A 17,101-nucleotide genomic window follows, 5' to 3' on the forward strand; every position below is an offset into this window, starting at 1 on the left:
GGGATCGCAACCGTCATATAACGGAGTCTTAGAGTCTACTTCAAGTTGCGCCAACTTGGCCTCCTCTCTAGAAGGAACTCTGTCGCTATTCGTACTCTTACGAAGGAGGTCTCAAACATGAGCGTCCTGCACGACTGAACTTATCCACCATGTCCGGACTCTGCTTCTTCGCCGTGTCCAGAATCTTCTCCGATGCCATGTCCGGGACTCTTCATTGCCGCCGTGTCTAGACTCTTCCCCGCCGCCGTGTTCGGACTCTTCACCGTCGTCGTGTCCGACGCCATCGTCTTCATGTCAATCGGTCATCTCTTCATCTAGATGTTATTTCCTACCATGTGGACGTCCACATCACCATCTTCACTTATCCAAAGAGTATAGTGATACGTCTCCAACGTATCTATAAATATTGATGGTTTCATGCTATTATCTTGTCAAACTTTTGATGTTTTGTATGCCTTTTATATCTTTTTTGGGACTAACTTATTAACTCAGTGCCAAGTGCTAATTCCTGTTTTTTCCGTGTTTTTCACCCTTTTCAGAGGAGGATGTTAAACGGAGTCCAAACGGAATAAAACTTCCGAAAAGGTTTTTTCCGGAACAGAAGATACGCAGAAAGTTTGGGAACCGAGGCAGGGAGTCCCGGGGGAGGCCACAAGCCCCCATGGCGCGGCCAGGGGGGCGCGCCTCCCGGGCTTGTGGGCTCCCTGGGTCTCCCCTGCCCTAGCTCCTTCGCCTATAAATTCCGTAAAATCCCTAAAAAAATAGGGAGATCCACGAAAATACTTTTCCGCCACCACAAGCTTCTGTCTCCGCAAGATCTCATCTGGGCACGTTCCAGTGCCCTGCCGGAGGGGAGATTCGGATACAGAGGGCTTCTTCATCAACACCATGACCTCTCTGATTATGCGTGAGTAGTTCATGATACGTCTCCATTGTATCTACTTTTCCAAACTCTTTTGCCCTTGTATTGGACTCTAATTTGCATGATTTGAATGGAACTAACCCGGACTAACGTTGTTTTCAGCAGAATTGCCATGGTGTTGTTTTTGCATAGAAATAAAAGTTCTCGGAATAACCTAAAAATTTATGGAGAATTTTTGTGGAATATATAAAAAATATTGGCGCAAGAATCAGCAAAGGAAGTCGAGCGTGGAGCCCTGATGTCCCACAAGCGTATGGGATCGCAGCACTTTTTGAGGGTAGAGTATTCAACCCAAATTTATTGGTTCGCACGAGGGGAAGCGAAAGAATATTCTCAAGTATTAGCAGCCAAATGTGTCAGATTCAACCACACCTGAAAGATTAGTGTCTGCAAGCAAAGTATGAGTAGCAAAGTAGTATGATAGCAACGGTGCCAGAAACGATCTGTTGACGGCAGACTGTTCCAAACTGTTGTATCAATGGCGCCAGGATGTTGACGGGGGATTATTCTTAAGAAGAATGCTTCCTCGGCTATGGCTCTAGAAAAGTCTAGCAACAAGTAGCAGCGAAGTAGCAAGGAACAACACTAGCAGCAGCAACAAAGTAACAAGTAACAGCAGCAGCAAAGTGGCCCAATCCCTTTTGTAGCAAGGGACAAGCCTAGGCAAAGTAACATAGTGAGGACCAGTAGTAAAAGACTCATAGGAAGTGGATCGGTGATGGATGAGTATGACGGATGTGATTCATCATGTAACAGCTATAACACGGAGCGATATGTGACTAGCTCCCGTTCATCAATCTAATGTAGGCATGTATTCCGTATGTAGTTATACGTGCTTAGGGAAAAGAACTTGCATGACATCTATTGTCCATCCCTTCCGCGGCAGCGGGGTCCTAATGAAAACTACGGGATATTAAGGTTCTCCTTTTAATAAAGAACCGAACCAACGCATTAACACGCGGTGAATACATGAACTCCTCATACTATGGTCATCTCCGGGAGTGGTTCCGGCTATTGTTACTCCAGGGTTGCCGGGTCATAACACATAGTAGGTGACTACAACTTGCAAGATAGGATCTAAAACACACTCATATTGGCGAAAATATAATAGGTTCAGATCCGAAATCATGGCACTCGGGCTCTGAAACACACTCCGAAATATAATAGGTTCAGATCCGAAAATATAATGGATCTAAAACTCTTTTTCCTTGTTTTGGACTCTAATTTGCATGATTTGAATGGAACTAACCCGGACTGACGTTGTTTTCAGCAGAATTGCCATGGTGTTGTTTTTGTGCAGAAATGAAAGTTCTCGGAATGTCCTGAAAATTTACGGAGATTCTTTCTGGAATAAAAGAAAAATACCTGCGCAAAGTTCCACGTGAGGGGGCGTGCCAGTGGGCCACAAGCCCTTGGGTCGCGGCCACCCGCTATGGCCGCGCCATGAGGGCTTGTGGGGCCCACGTGGCACCACAACCCCCAATATCAGTCCTATATCTTCTGTTTCGCGTGGAAAAAAAATCAGAGAGAAGGTTCCATCGCGTTTTGCGATACGGAGGCGCCGCCACATCCTGTTCTTCATCTGGAGGGCGGATCTGGAGTCCGTTTCGGGTTCCGGAGAGGGGAAATCGTCGCCATCATCATCATCAACCTTTCTCCATCGACAATTCCATGATGCTCTTCATCATTCGTGAGTAATCTCATCGTAGGCTTGCTGGACGGTGATGAGTGGGATGAGATCTATCATTTAATCAACTTAGTTTTTGAGGGGATTGATCCCTAGTATCCACTATGTTCTAGATTGATGTTGCTACTACTTGGCTATGCTTAATGCTTGTCACTAGGGCCCGAGTGCCATGATTTCAGATCTGAACCTATTATGTTTTTGCCAACATATGTGTCTTTTAGATCCTATCTTGCAAGTTGTAGTCACTGCTACAGCAACAAAAGACCTTCCAACGGCGCTAGAAATAGCGGTATTGCTTGATACTCCTCAGCAACGGCACCAGGAATCCTTCAGCTGTAGCTACGCCTTAAGGGACTTCCTAGGCAAGTATGCAAAGGATTTCCCTCGTGGCCTTGGAGCCTTGCGTTGGTGTTCCCTCGAAGTGGAAAGGGTGATGTAGCGTAGCGGTGCTAAGTACTTCCCTCAGTTTGAGAACCAACGTATCAATCCAGTGGAGGAGTATCTCAAGATCCTGCACAAACACAAAAACTTGCTCCCAACACTATGAAGGGGTTGTCAATCCCTTATAGATTGTTTGCCAAGTGAGAACTGAAAGCAACAAAGTAACAAAGCAAAGTAAAAGCGGAGGTGTAAACGATGGATGTGAATAGACCCGGGGGCCGTAGTGTTTGCTAGTGGCTTCCCTCATGAAAGCAAATAGACGGTGGGTGAACAAATTACTGTCGAGCAATTGATAGAACTGTGCAGAGTCGTGACGATATCTATGCAATGATTGTTTCTATAGGATCTAAAACACACTCATATTGCCGAAAATATAATAGGTTCAGATCCGAAATCATGGCACTCGGGCTCTAAAACACACTCCGAAATATAATAGGTTCAGATCCGAAAATATAATGGATCTAAAACTCTTTTTCCTTGTTTTGGACTCTAATTTGCATGATTTGAATGGAACTAACCCGGACTGACGTTGTTTTCAGCAGAATTGCCATGGTGTTGTTTTTGTGCAGAAATGAAAGTTCTCGGAACGTGTTAGGAGCGATCATTATGGAATCAAACACCGGTAACCGGTAACTAAGGCGGCAATAACGGAACAAAGCACCCGGCAAAAGGCTAGGCCTCCCGTCATTTACCAAGTATATAGGTGCATTAATTAAATAACAGAAGTTAAGATAATGATATCAAGCTCATGTTATCACATGAGTCAAAGCACCTGCAACTAGCAATGCTAACATTAGTAGCTGAGCAAAGTCTACTTAGCCATACAAGTTTTGCTAGGAAGGAGAACGGTGTTTGGGCTCATGGTATATGAAGAGGCAATTTAATTCAGTGGTAGGCAGCGAGCAATATGACATGGAATCAAAACTAGCATAACAAGTCTAGAGATGGAATCAAGGTCATATCATCTTGCCTGTGATATCCTCAGCTTGGAATGGTTCTGGTTCGTCCTGCACGTACTCTCCTGACTCCACGTATTCGTTCTCCGATCCCGGTGCTACCCAACATAAGAATAACAGCCAATGAACAGCACCACAAGATGCAACAATCACATGATGCATGAGATGAAAAATGGGCATGCATCACTAATTCTATCACTAGCACAAGCAAATTAAACTGCTGCAAGTATCTGACAGAACTGTACACTAAGCTATTTTGACATGCATGAGAATGACATGAACAGATGCGGCTCGTGAAAACGATGCAAAACTATATAAAGAACATTGCAAACGGAGCTACGGATCAACGGGAATCAACGAAACAAGATATGAAGCTCTACATGGAAGAATCTACACCACACTCACAATTGGCACAAATCTGGTATTCCCAGGTTGCCAAGACATATAACAACCCAACATTAATGGATTGGAGCAAGGAAGAAAACCACAACATCAACTAAGCACACACATTGATCGACATGACTATACTACATAATCTGCCACAATCTGCATCTTAGCTCTTTGGGAGCTACATGCAACATAGCTAAGGGCCTCCAAACATGACAAATAATATATGTGGTTGCTTCCAACCAAGAACACCACAAGCACCAGCAAGAATCACAGCAAAAGGAATTAAACTCTAGAAGATACAAGGCCACAAACTTTCCCAAAACCATCAGATCTCAGGGACTCGGTGAAAATTCCTGCACCTGAGTTTCTGTCTCTGTTCTGAAGCTTTTTTACAGCAACCAAAACACAACCTACTGGACTCCAAATGATTTGAAATTTTACAGGTAGCTTCACAAACATATCAGGTTCAAAATCCTAGCACTGAACAAAGGCTAGTTCTCAACAGAATGACCAGAATATCCTCACCTATAGGGGAATAAAATGTTTTCCAGAATCCCAGACTTAGTGAAATTTCAGATTTCACAAAGCTGGACTTTTTCAGCCACATGCCCACTTTGTCTAGGCATAGTTTTCACACACATAACACCAAGTCATAAATGACACCACTATAGTGTATAGCAAACCCCCTACTACTATCTCACAAAAACTCATGCCCTTGGGCTCCACCCATTCCATGGAATCAAGGAACAAACTTGCAACTAATCTTACTATGTCAACTCCATAAAGTAACCTAATGGAAAAACAAACTTCACCACTGGATTCCTTGGGAGATTCTACCGCAAAACCATCTATAATATGTGGACACTTACTTGGAACAAATGACCACAAATTAAGGAAGAGGACACTACTCCAAATCATGCCTAGTAATTAGTGCATCATTTCATGTAGTTCCTACTAAGACAACAACTACAAAGGTTGTGTTCATGTGCACAATGACAAAGTGACATGGGGGTTTGAACCCCATGTTTGTGTCATGCACATCAACAACACAAATACTACTCAATAAGCCACCACACACACACACACATCATCATGCCCTCTCTCATATTAACATGAGGAGGAGCACAAGTACTTGAGCCAAAGCATAACATGAAGGCAAAATCTACTAAACAAGTAAACTAGGAAACCACACATACATGCACTCCACTATGCTTGCAAGCACAAAATTATACTAGCACATGCACCTACATATGCATCATCTCATGGTGCCAATCACTCACAAGGTGCACACACAACATCACCTAAGCAAGCAACCTACACACTCACATATACACATGATAGCAAATACTTAGCTAGCAATTCTAGCAACTCCTGCTGTTGGAGGTAGCAAGGAATGAAAAACCACAGGATAGATCTAACACCCCACTGTCATCTCTGCAAGTCTACCAATCAAAAACAGAGAAGCAACAACAAAAAAATAAAAGGGCTGGTGGGGGAATCGAACACCAGAGCCCCTGCATCTAAGCCACCAAGCCAACCACTCTGCTGCTAGCATCTAGTGAACAGAGAGAGGGGAACAGGCAGGTTAATTCTGCCTGCTGAATATGCTACTAACAGTTCGAAGGAAAACGCTGCAAGAAAAAGGGGGGTATGTGTGGCACCGCGGGGAATCGATCCCTCGACCCCCTGATCCACATCCGGACGCCGCACCACTAGGCCATGCTACGAACACTGTCAGAACAGGGGATTAGATCAGGGTAACACATCCCATGCCATGCCCTGCACTACACCAGCGAGCCGATGACAGAGAGGTCGCCGGTGCTGGGCTCTCTCCATGCTACTACATCGATGCAGGGGTGCATCCTAGCTACGGCGCTCCTACCACGAGGGGGGGGAAGCCCCTCTCTTGCACCACCACACCGAATGCAAGACAGAAGAACAAAACCACCACCTACACGACCGATCTGCCTCTCGGTACAGAGAGGACTCCGGCGATCTACGGCCGAGCCCCGCGAGGAAGAAGGAGGGAGGAGGGCTGCCTCACCTCGGGAAGGTAGGGGAAGACCCCACGGCGACGAGGTGATGAAGAGGAAGAAGACGAACTGCTGCTGCAGAACCGAAGAAGAGGAAGAAGAGCTCCTGGTCCGAGGCGATGACGAGGTCCTGGCCGTCGTTGAGGTCGCTCCTCGACCTCAACGATGGCGGGAATGGAATGCGGGGCGATCTCCCGTGCCCATGGACATGGCCGCCGGTGCGGGAGTCGACGGGAGGCAGGGGATTGACGGTGATGGTCGGCTCTCTCTCTCTCTGCTAACTCCTACAAAGAACTTACCGGCAGGGAAGGAAGAGAGATGGGGATGGAGAGAGGTGGCGGCGCAGATGGGGAGAGAGGGAAACCCTAGGGCAGTTGGGCACGGACGCCCACGCTTTATGAGGTGGCCTCGACGGCTGTGCCTGACGGCGTAGCTCGTGCTCTCTCTGGTCTGGAGATGGAAAGGAGAGAGGTATGGAGACGGCGTCAGGTAGGAGGAAGGCACGCGCTTGGGCTGCCAGCGCACACGGAAGGGAGGAGAGTTGGGCCTCTCTGGTGGGAGGAAGCCCACTAGAGCGTTGCTTAAAGAAGAAGGCCACCCCCTGCAATTTCTATTAAACAAAAACACAGAGAAAAGGAAAAGGCCATAGAGAAAACCAAAGAAGATAAATAAAAGCAAAAATGACTCTGGGCCTGATAAATAGTAAGCTAAATAAATAAAATACTAAAAGGATTTTTGGGGCATATAAAATAAATACAGAACAGCCCTATTAGTTGTTGTTTTGTGTTTATTGTGCACCTTTAGGCAACAAGACAAAACACCAAACCTAGCACCCAATTATTTCCACAATTTTTCCTAAACCCTCACCATTTTAAATTCAGGTTAGGGACACGTTGGAATGGCACTTGTGAAATAAAGAGAGAGAGGGTTTGCAAATAACTAGTGGGGGTTTTGAAATATGGCAAGCATCACACACTGCTACCACAACCACATCATCACATGATCACAACACCGCCACCACACATATGTCCACAAGAAATCATATCACCACGAATTCCAACTCCTAGCAAGACCACATGAAATCACAACATGACATAGAATCATAAGGTATGGCAAGGATGGTATGGCATGGATGCATGCATGCAAAAGAAGAATACAAGGTGACACATGAAATCTCAACTCATAGATAGCTCTCATGACAATGTCAAGGTGGTCCCACATGGAAGGTTACAAAAAGGGAAGGCTTTACACTTGGGGCACTACAGTGTTGTAGCACTACTAAGTTAGACATGTCAAAGTCGTCCCGTCGATCTGAGTAGTCCACGTGCAATTCCCTCTAGCCGTTGTTGTGGCCTTCTCCGCTGAGCCTCCCATGGTGCTTGTTGACGGGCAAACCAACAAAAAGTTCTTCCTTGCCCATATAATTCTTGCAAAAGGAGATGCACTCTTGGGTCACCTACCCCTGGACGATGCGCCCCTCGGTACGGGACATGTTACGAACGAATCCTTTGATGACCCCACTCATCCTCTCAAACAGCATCATGCTATGAAGGAATGTCGGCCTGAGGTTGATGATGTCGTCCATGATGTGGACACACAGATGCACCATGACATCAAAGAACGCGGGCGGGAAGTACATCTCAAGCTCACATAATATGACAACGATCTCTTCCTGTAGCGCTCGGAGCTGCTTCACACTGATGGACTTTTGAGAGATAACGTCGAAGAAGTTGCACAAACCAGTAAGCGTCTCATGGACGTGCTTGTCCATTATCCCTCTAATGGCAACCGGGAGTATCTGCATCATCATCACATGAGAGTCATGAGACTTCATCCCGCTGAACCTTTTCTTCTTGGTGTCTAGAAATCTGCTTATCTTCCCACAGTAACCGGAAGTGACTTTGATTCCCGTAAGGCACTTGATGAATTGATCGATCTCCTTCAGACTTGAGGTGAAACAAGAAGGGGGCAACAATTCTCCTCCTTCTTGTTTACTTTTATTCCCCTTGTCCCCGCCGCCGTCTCCGTCTTCGTCTCCTCTGCCAACTTTTTATAGGGCATGTGATGATCCCCCCTGATCTCCAAATCCTCCAAGTCTTTCCTTGCCTTCGGCCCATCCTTGCTCTTCTCTGGCATGTTCATCAGTGTGCCAAGCAAGCTCTTGAGGACATTCTTCATGATATGCATTTTATCAAGGCAATGAGGCGTATCGTGATTGTGCCAATACTCCAAGTCCCATAAAACATACCTCGTTTTCCATACCTTCAGCAGCGGCTCCGACACCTTTTCCATCTTTCCCGGCACGGGGCACTGTTGCCAGTTATTCAACAGCTCATTGACTTCGGTGCCGCTCCTCTTACGTGGAGGTCCTCGATGCTCAGCCAAACCATTGAATAGATCTCCACGTTTTCTCCACGGGTCATCCTTTTCGAGCCATCTACGATGCCCCATGTACACCATTTTCCCAGACCCGCCATCTTTCGTTGACGTAAGCTGCTAAGACATTGTATCATCCATGCACCTGGTGCATCCGCAGTATCAGTGGCACACCTGGCCTAAGGTGTACCCGTAACTGAGATAGTCATGCACCGTCGTCATCGGCACAACTCTCATATTGAAATAATCTCTTGTGCTAACGTCCCATGTCTTGACCGGCGATTTCCATAACGTGTCCAGCTCCTCTTTCAGAAGCCCCATATATAGGTTAACATTATTTCCCGGTTGTTTCGGCCCTTGAATCAGCATGCTCATGTGTATGTACTTTGTCTTCATGCACTTCCATGGGGGGAGGTTGTACATCCATACAAAGAAGGGCCATGTGTTGTGGTTGGTGCTCTGGTTTCCAAATGGATTCATGACATCGGTACACGCACCAAGCACGATGTTCCATGCATCTTCTCAAAAAAACGATATTCGGAGTTGAATGCTCTCCACTGGCTGGCATCTGCGAGGTGTCCCATTTTCGGATCATCTCCATCATCGGGCTTCTTCCTCTCCACATGCCAGTGCATGAGCTTTCCTTCCTTAGGATCTACGAAATACCGCTGCAGATGGGGAGTGATTGTAAAGTACCATACAACTTTCCGAGGATCTTTCTTTCCTGCCTTCTTGTATCGAGAAGCATTGCACTCTGGACACCTGGTTTTTTCCGTGTGCTCCCCCCGATAAATGATGCAGTCGTTGATGCATGCATGGTATCTACTATGCGGCAGATCAAGAGGGAAAACGATTTTCTTCGCCTCATTGACACTAGTAGGACACACGTTCCTTGCTGGAAGAACATTATTATGTAGATACTTCAAATGATCATCGAGGATTTTGTTTGTCCATTTGTTTTTGGCCTTCGTCTTTAGAAGTTCTAGCGTGAAACTCAAGCGGGTAACCTCGGGATCGCAACCGTCATATAACGGAGTCTTAGAGTCTACTTCAAGTTGCGCCAACTTGTCCTCCTCTCTAGAAGGAACTCTGTCGCTATTCGTACTCTTACGAAGGAGGTCTCAAACATGAGCGTCCTGCACGACTGAACTTATCCACCATGTCCGGACTCTGCTTCTTCGCCGTGTCCAGAATCTTCTCCGACGCCATGTCCGGGACTCTTCATTGCCGCCGTGTCTAGACTCTTCCCCGCCGCCGTGTTCGGACTCTTCACCGCCGTCGAGTCCGACGCCATCGTCTTCATGTCAATCGGTCATCTCTTCATCTAGATGTTATTTCCTACCATGTGGACGTCCACATCACCATCTTCACTTATCCAAAGAGTATACTGATACGTCTCCAACGTATCTATAAATATTGATGGTTTCATGCTATTATCTTGTCAAACTTTTGATGTTTTGTATGCCTTTTATATCTTTTTTGGGACTAACTTATTAACTCAGTGCCAAGTGCCAGTTCCTGTTTTTTCCGTGTTTTTCACCCTTTTCAGAGGAGGATGTTAAACGGAGTCCAAACGGAATAAAACTTCCGAAAAGGTTTTTTCCGGAACAGAAGATACGCAGAAAGTTTGGGAACCAAGGCAGGGAGTCCCGGGGGAGGCCACAAGCCCCCATGGCGCGGCCAGGGGGGCGCGCCTCCCGGGCTTGTGGGCTCCCTGGGTCTCCCCTGCCCTAGCTCCTTCGCCTATAAATTCCGTAAAATCCCTAAAAAAATAGGGAGATCCACGAAAATACTTTTCCGCCACCACAAGCTTCTGTCTCCGCAAGATCTCATCTGGGGCACGTTCCAGTGCCCTGCCGGAGGGGAGATTCGGATACAGAGGGCTTTTTCATCAACACCATGACCTCTCTGATTATGCGTGAGTAGTTCATGATACGTCTCCATCGTATCTACTTTTCCAAACTCTTTTGCCCTTGTATTGGACTCTAATTTGCATGATTTGAATGGAACTAACCCGGACTAACGTTGTTTTCAGCAGAATTGCCATGGTGTTGTTTTTGCACAGAAATAAAAGTTCTCAGAATGACCTAAAAATTTATGGAGAATTTTTGTGGAATATATAAAAAATATTGGCGCAAGAATCAGCAGAGGAAGTCGAGCGTGGAGCCCTGATGTCCCACAAGCGTATGGGATCGCAGCACTTTTCGAGGGTAGAGTATTCAACCCAAATTTATTGGTTCGCACGAGGGGAAGCGAAAGAATATTCTCAAGTATTAGCAGCCAAATGTGTCAGATTCAACCACACCTGAAAGATTAGTGTCTGCAAGCAAAGTATGAGTAGCAAAGTAGTATGATAGCAACGGTGCCAGAAACGATCTGTTGACGGCAGACTATTCCTAACTGTTGTATCAATGGCGCCAGGATGTTGACGGGGGATTATTCTTAAGAAGAATGCTTCCTCGGCTACGGCTCTAGAAAAGTCTAGCAACAAGTAGCAGCGAAGTAGCAAGGAACAACACTAGCAGCAGCAACAAAGTAACAAGTAACAGCAGCAGCAAAGTGGCCCAATCCCTTTTGTAGCAAGGGACAAGCCTAGGCAAAGTAACATAGTGAGGACCAGTAGTAAAAGACTCATAGGAAGTGGATCGGTGATGGATGAGTATGACGGATGTGATTCATCATGTAACAGCTATAACACGGAGCAATATGTGACTAGCTCCCGTTCATCAATCTAATGTAGGCATGTATTCCGTATGTAGTTATACATGCTTAGGGAAAAGAACTTGCATGACATCTATTGTCCATCCCTTCCACGGCAGCGGGGTCCTAATGGAAACTACGGGATATTAAGGTTCTCCTTTTAATAAAGAACCGAACCAACGCATTAACACGCGGTGAATACATGAACTCCTCATACTATGGTCATCTCCGGGAGTGGTTCCGGCTATTGTTACTCCAGGGTTGCCGGGCTATAAGCATGTGGAGAGTTTTTAATGGATTGCATCAAAGAAATGCATTCAAACAAGGAGCAATTATCATAACTGAATTCCTTGAAATCCAAAGTGGGAGTTTCATTACTACCCAAAATTTTAACTTCTTCTACTCCACTCTCCACACCTTTATCATCAAGATAGGTGGACTCCGAATCATTGGGGCGTTTTTCAACCAAAGTGGATTCATATCCAGCCCCTCCATAAATAGGTTTGACATCCGAAATCAAAGATTCAAGAGGAGACACACCAAGCACTATAAGATCTTCGTGATTTGCATCACTAGAACGCACCCTTTTAAACCATTCATGTCTAGCGCGAATTTGGGCGGTTCTTTCTTTGCTCTCATTCATGGAGATACGCATAGCTTTCAAAGTTTCATCCAAGTTGATCTTGGGAGGAGCGCATCAAACTTTCAAAGCATCAATATCACAAGACATCCTATCAACGCTTTTAGCCAAATCGTCTATTTTGAGTAGTTTTTCCTCTATGGACGCATTGAAAATCTTTTGAGAGTTGATGAACTCTTTGATATTACTCTCTAGATCAGAGGGTAATTTGTTGTGATTTCCATAAGTGTTGTTGTAGGAATTGCCATAATTGTTAGAGGAGTTACTAGGAAAAGGCCTAGGAACATAGTTTCCTCTAAAAGCATTGTTGTTGCCAAAATTGTTCCTACCAACCAAATTTACGTCCAAACTAGCATTGCTACTCTCAATCAAAGAAGATAGTGGCATGTCATTAGGATCTACGGTAGCATTTCTACTAGCAACCAAGTTCATCAACTCGTCCATCTTAGCACTAAGCGAGTTAATCTCTTCTATAGCGTGCACCTTTTTGCTAGCAGGCGACCTTTCAGCGTGCCACTGAGAGTAGTTGGTCATGATATTGTCTAGGAGTTTTGTAGCGTCTCCTAACGTGATTTCCATGAACGTTCCACCTGAGGCGGAGTCCAAGATATTGCGAGAAGCGAAATTCAAGCCAGCGTAAAATATTTGTATAATCATCCATAAACTCAAGCCATGAGCGGGACAATTTCTAATCATAAGCTTCATCCTCTCCCAAGATTGTGCAACGTGTTCATGATCAAGTTGCTTGAAATTCATGATATTGTTACGTAAGGAGATGATCTTAGCCGGCGGAAAATACTTGGATATGTAAGCATCTTTGCACCTATCCCAAGAATCGATACTATTTTTAGGCAAAGAAGAAAACCAAGTTTTTGCGCGATCTCGCAACGAGAAAGGAAAGGGTTTCAACTTATTCATGTCATTATCCACATCTCTTTTCTTTTGCATATCATAAAGCTCAATGAAGGTATTGAGATGGGATGCGGCATCTTCACTAGGAAGGCCAGAGAATTCCTCTTTCATAACAAGATTCAGCAAAGCTGCGTTGATTTCATACGATTCCGCACTAGTGGCGGGAGCAATCGGAGTACTAATAAAATCAATATTATTAGTGCTCGAGAAGTCGCAAAGTTTGGTGTTTTTAGACATGATGTCTTCAACAAACAAACAAGCACACAAGCAAGCAAGAAACCGGCAAAGGAAAACGGCAAGGGCAAAAGAAAACGGCGAAGGAGAAAGGCGAATGAAAACGACAAATGTGAAGTGGGGGAGAGGAAAACGAGAGTCAACTGGCAACAAAAGTAAATGCAAGAGAAGAGTTTGTGAGACCTACTTGGATAGATCTTGATTTCTCCTCCCCGGCAACGGCGCCAGAAATTGGCGTGTTGTCGGGAGAATATTCTTGACGATCCTCCTCCCCGCCAACGGCGCCAGAAATACTTCTGCTACTACAACAAAAGACCTTCCAACGGCGCCAGAAATAGGAGTGTGGCTTGATACTCCTCAGCAACGGCACCAGGAATCCTTCAGCTGCGGCTACGCCTTAAGGGACTTCCTAGGAAAGTATGCAAAGGATTTCCCCCATGTCCTTGGAGCCTTGCCTTGGTGTTCTCTCGAAGCGGAAAGGGTGATGTAGCGTAGCGGTGGTAAGTACTTCCCTCAGTTTGAGAACCAAGGTATCAATCCACTGGAGGAGTATCTCAAGATCCTGCACAAACACAAAAACTTGCTCCCAACACTATGAAGGGGTTGTCAATCCCTTATAGATTGTTTTCCAAGTGAGAACTGAAAACAACAAAGTAACGAAGCAAAGTAAAAGCGGAGATGTAAACGATGGATGTGAATAGACCCGGGGGTGGTAGTGTTTACTAGTGGCTTCTCTCATGAAAGCAAATAGACGGTGGGTGAACAAATTACTGTCGAGCAATTGATAGAACTGTGCAGAGTCGTGACGATATCTATGCAATGATTGTTTCTATAGGCATCACGTCCGAAACAAGTAGACCGGTACTTTCTGCATCTACTACTATTACTCCACACGTCGACCGCTGTCCAGCATGCATCTAGTGTATTAAGTCCATAAGAACAGAGTAATGCCTTAAGCAAGATGACATGATGTAGAGGGATAATCTCAAACTAATGATAAAAACCCCATCTTTTTATCCTTGATGGCAACTACTTGATGTGTGCCTTGCTGCCCCTACTGTCACTGGGAAAGGTCACCACATGGCAGAACCCAAAACCAAGCACTTCTCCCATTGCAAGAATCATAGTTCTAGTTGGCCAAAGAAAACCCAAGACTCGGAGAGACTTACAAGGATATCAAATCATGCATATAAGAAATCAGCAAAGACTCAAATATGTATCATAGATAATCTGATCACAAATCCACAATTCATCGGATCTCGACAAACACACCGCCAAAGAAGATTACATCAGATAGATCTCCATGAAGATCATGGAGAACTTTGTATTGAAGATCCAAGAGAGAGAAGAAGCCATCTAGCTACTAACTACGGACCCGTAGGTCTGAAGTGAACTACTCACGAGTCATTGGAGGCGCGATGGTGATGATGATGAAGAAGCCCTCCAACTCCAAAGTCCCCTCCGGCAGGGCGCCGGGAAGGGTCTCCAGATGAGGTCTCGCGGAAACGGAAGCTTGCGGCGGCGAAAAAGTATTTTCTAGGCTCCCCTGTTTTTTTGCAGAATATTTGGGAATTTATAGGCCAAAGACCTAGGTGAGGGGGCGGCCATGGAGGCCACAAGCCTGCCCACCGCCGCCTCCCCCCTGGTGGCGGAGTTTGGGCTTGTGGGCTCCCTAGAGCCCACCTGGCTTGGCCCAAAAGCCCCCTGGTCTTCTTCCGTTCGAGAAAAAATCATTTTGGGGTTTTTCTTCCGTTTGGACTCCGTTCCAAAATCAGATCTGAAAAGAGTCAAAAACACGGAAAAAACAGGAACTGGCACTTGGCACTGAATTAATAAGTTAGTCCCAAAAAAGATATAAAAGGTACATAAAACAACCAAAGAAGACAAGGTAACAGCGTGAAACCATCAAAAATTATAGATACGTTTGAGACGTATCAGTCACCTACTATGTGTTATGACCCGGCTACCCCGGAGTGACAATAGCCGGAACCACTCCTCGAGATGACCATAGTATGAGGAGTTCATGTATTCACCGTGTGTTAATGTATTGGTCCGGTTCTTTATAAAAAGGAGAACCTTAATATCCCGTAGTTTCCATTAGGACCCCGCTGCCATGGGAGGGATGGACAATAGATGTCATGCAAGTTCTTTTCCCTAAGCACGTATGACTACATACGGAATACATGCCTACATTAGATTGATGAACGAGAGCTAGCCACATATCTCTCCGTGTTATAGCTGTTACATGATGAATCACATCCGTCACACTCATTCATCACCGATCCACTGCCTACGAGTCTCTTACTACTGTTTCTTGCTATGTTACTTTGCCTACGCGTGTCCCTTGCTAGAAGAGGGATTGGGCCACTTTGCTGCTGCTGTCACTTTGCTGCTCGTGTCACTTTGCTGCTGTCACTACTGCTGTTACTTGTTACTTTGTTGTTGCTGCTACTACTATTCCTTGCTACTTCGCTGTTACTTGTTACAAGACTTTGTTGGCACTAACATCCTGTCAACAGGGCCTTTTCTGGTGCAGTTGCTGGGAATTGTCAAAGCTTTTACTGGCGCCATTGATACAACAGTTAGGAATAGTCTGCCTTGTCACCAGATCGTTTCTGGCTCCGTTGTTATCATACTACCTTACTAATGATACTTTTCTTGCAGACACTAATCTTTTAGGTGTGGTTGAATCTGACACGTTCAGCTGCTAATACTTGAGAATATTCTTCAGCTTCCCCTTGTGAGTGAATCATTAAATTTGGGTTGAATACTCTACCCTCGAAAACTGCTGCGATCCCATACGCTTGTGGGACATCAAGGCTTTTTCTGGCGCCGTTGCCGGGGAAGCACATCTATATTCTCTGAGTCACTTGGGATTGACGTCTGCTGATCACTATGAGGAATCCAAAAGATCCAAGAACTAAAATCCTACCTTCCACTACGAGAAGAGGTAACGAACTGCCATCTAGCTCTACACTTGATTCACCTTCAGTTTTGAGTAAGTTTGCGACTTCACCTCCTGCTAGAAATCTTGATATGTCGGTTGTGCTTGATGATGCTACTTCTGCTGCCTATGATGCTTATGATGATGCTATGCTTGATACTATGCCTGATGATGCAATGCTAGATACTATGCCTGATGATGCTATGCTTCATACTATGCCTGATGATGCTATGCCTGATATTGCTTTGCCACTTGGTGCATTCCTTGATGCACATATTGCTAGAGTTGCTCCTAGATGTGATGATACTTCTGAGACTACTGATACTATTGAAGTAGAACCTGCTACTATGCCTGAATTGCCTGTTATGCCTGATACTCGCTATGTTATGGAGGGAGAGATAGCTGAGGATTTTCTTGCGTGTAAGGATAGCTATGATGTTGACAAACTTCTGCGCAAGTGGAAAGAAAAATCTTTGAACGCTAGGATGAAATACGACCCGAAGTTTGCCACTTCACCTATCTTTGTGATCAATAAGGATTATGAATTCTCTGTCGACCATGAGTTAATCACTCTAGTCGAATCTATTCCTTTTCATGGTTATGAGTCTGAAACAGTTGTAGCCCATCTTACCAAACTGCACAATATAGCCACCCTATTCACTAGTAAGGAAAAGATCTGCCACTACTATATGCTCAAGCTGTTTCCTTTCTTGCTAAAGGATGATGCTAAGACCTGGTTCACTTCTCTTGCTCCTGGTTGTGTGCGTAGCCCCCAGGATATGGTCCCTGCCCATAAGAAGCAAGCTGCCTTGCACGAAATATACAACTTTGCTCAAGCTGAAGAAGAGAGTCTCCCACAAGCTTGG

The sequence above is a fragment of the Hordeum vulgare genome, chromosome 7H (assembly GCF_904849725.1).
Source record: "Hordeum vulgare subsp. vulgare chromosome 7H, MorexV3_pseudomolecules_assembly, whole genome shotgun sequence".
Classification (NCBI taxonomy): domain Eukaryota; kingdom Viridiplantae; phylum Streptophyta; class Magnoliopsida; order Poales; family Poaceae; genus Hordeum; species Hordeum vulgare.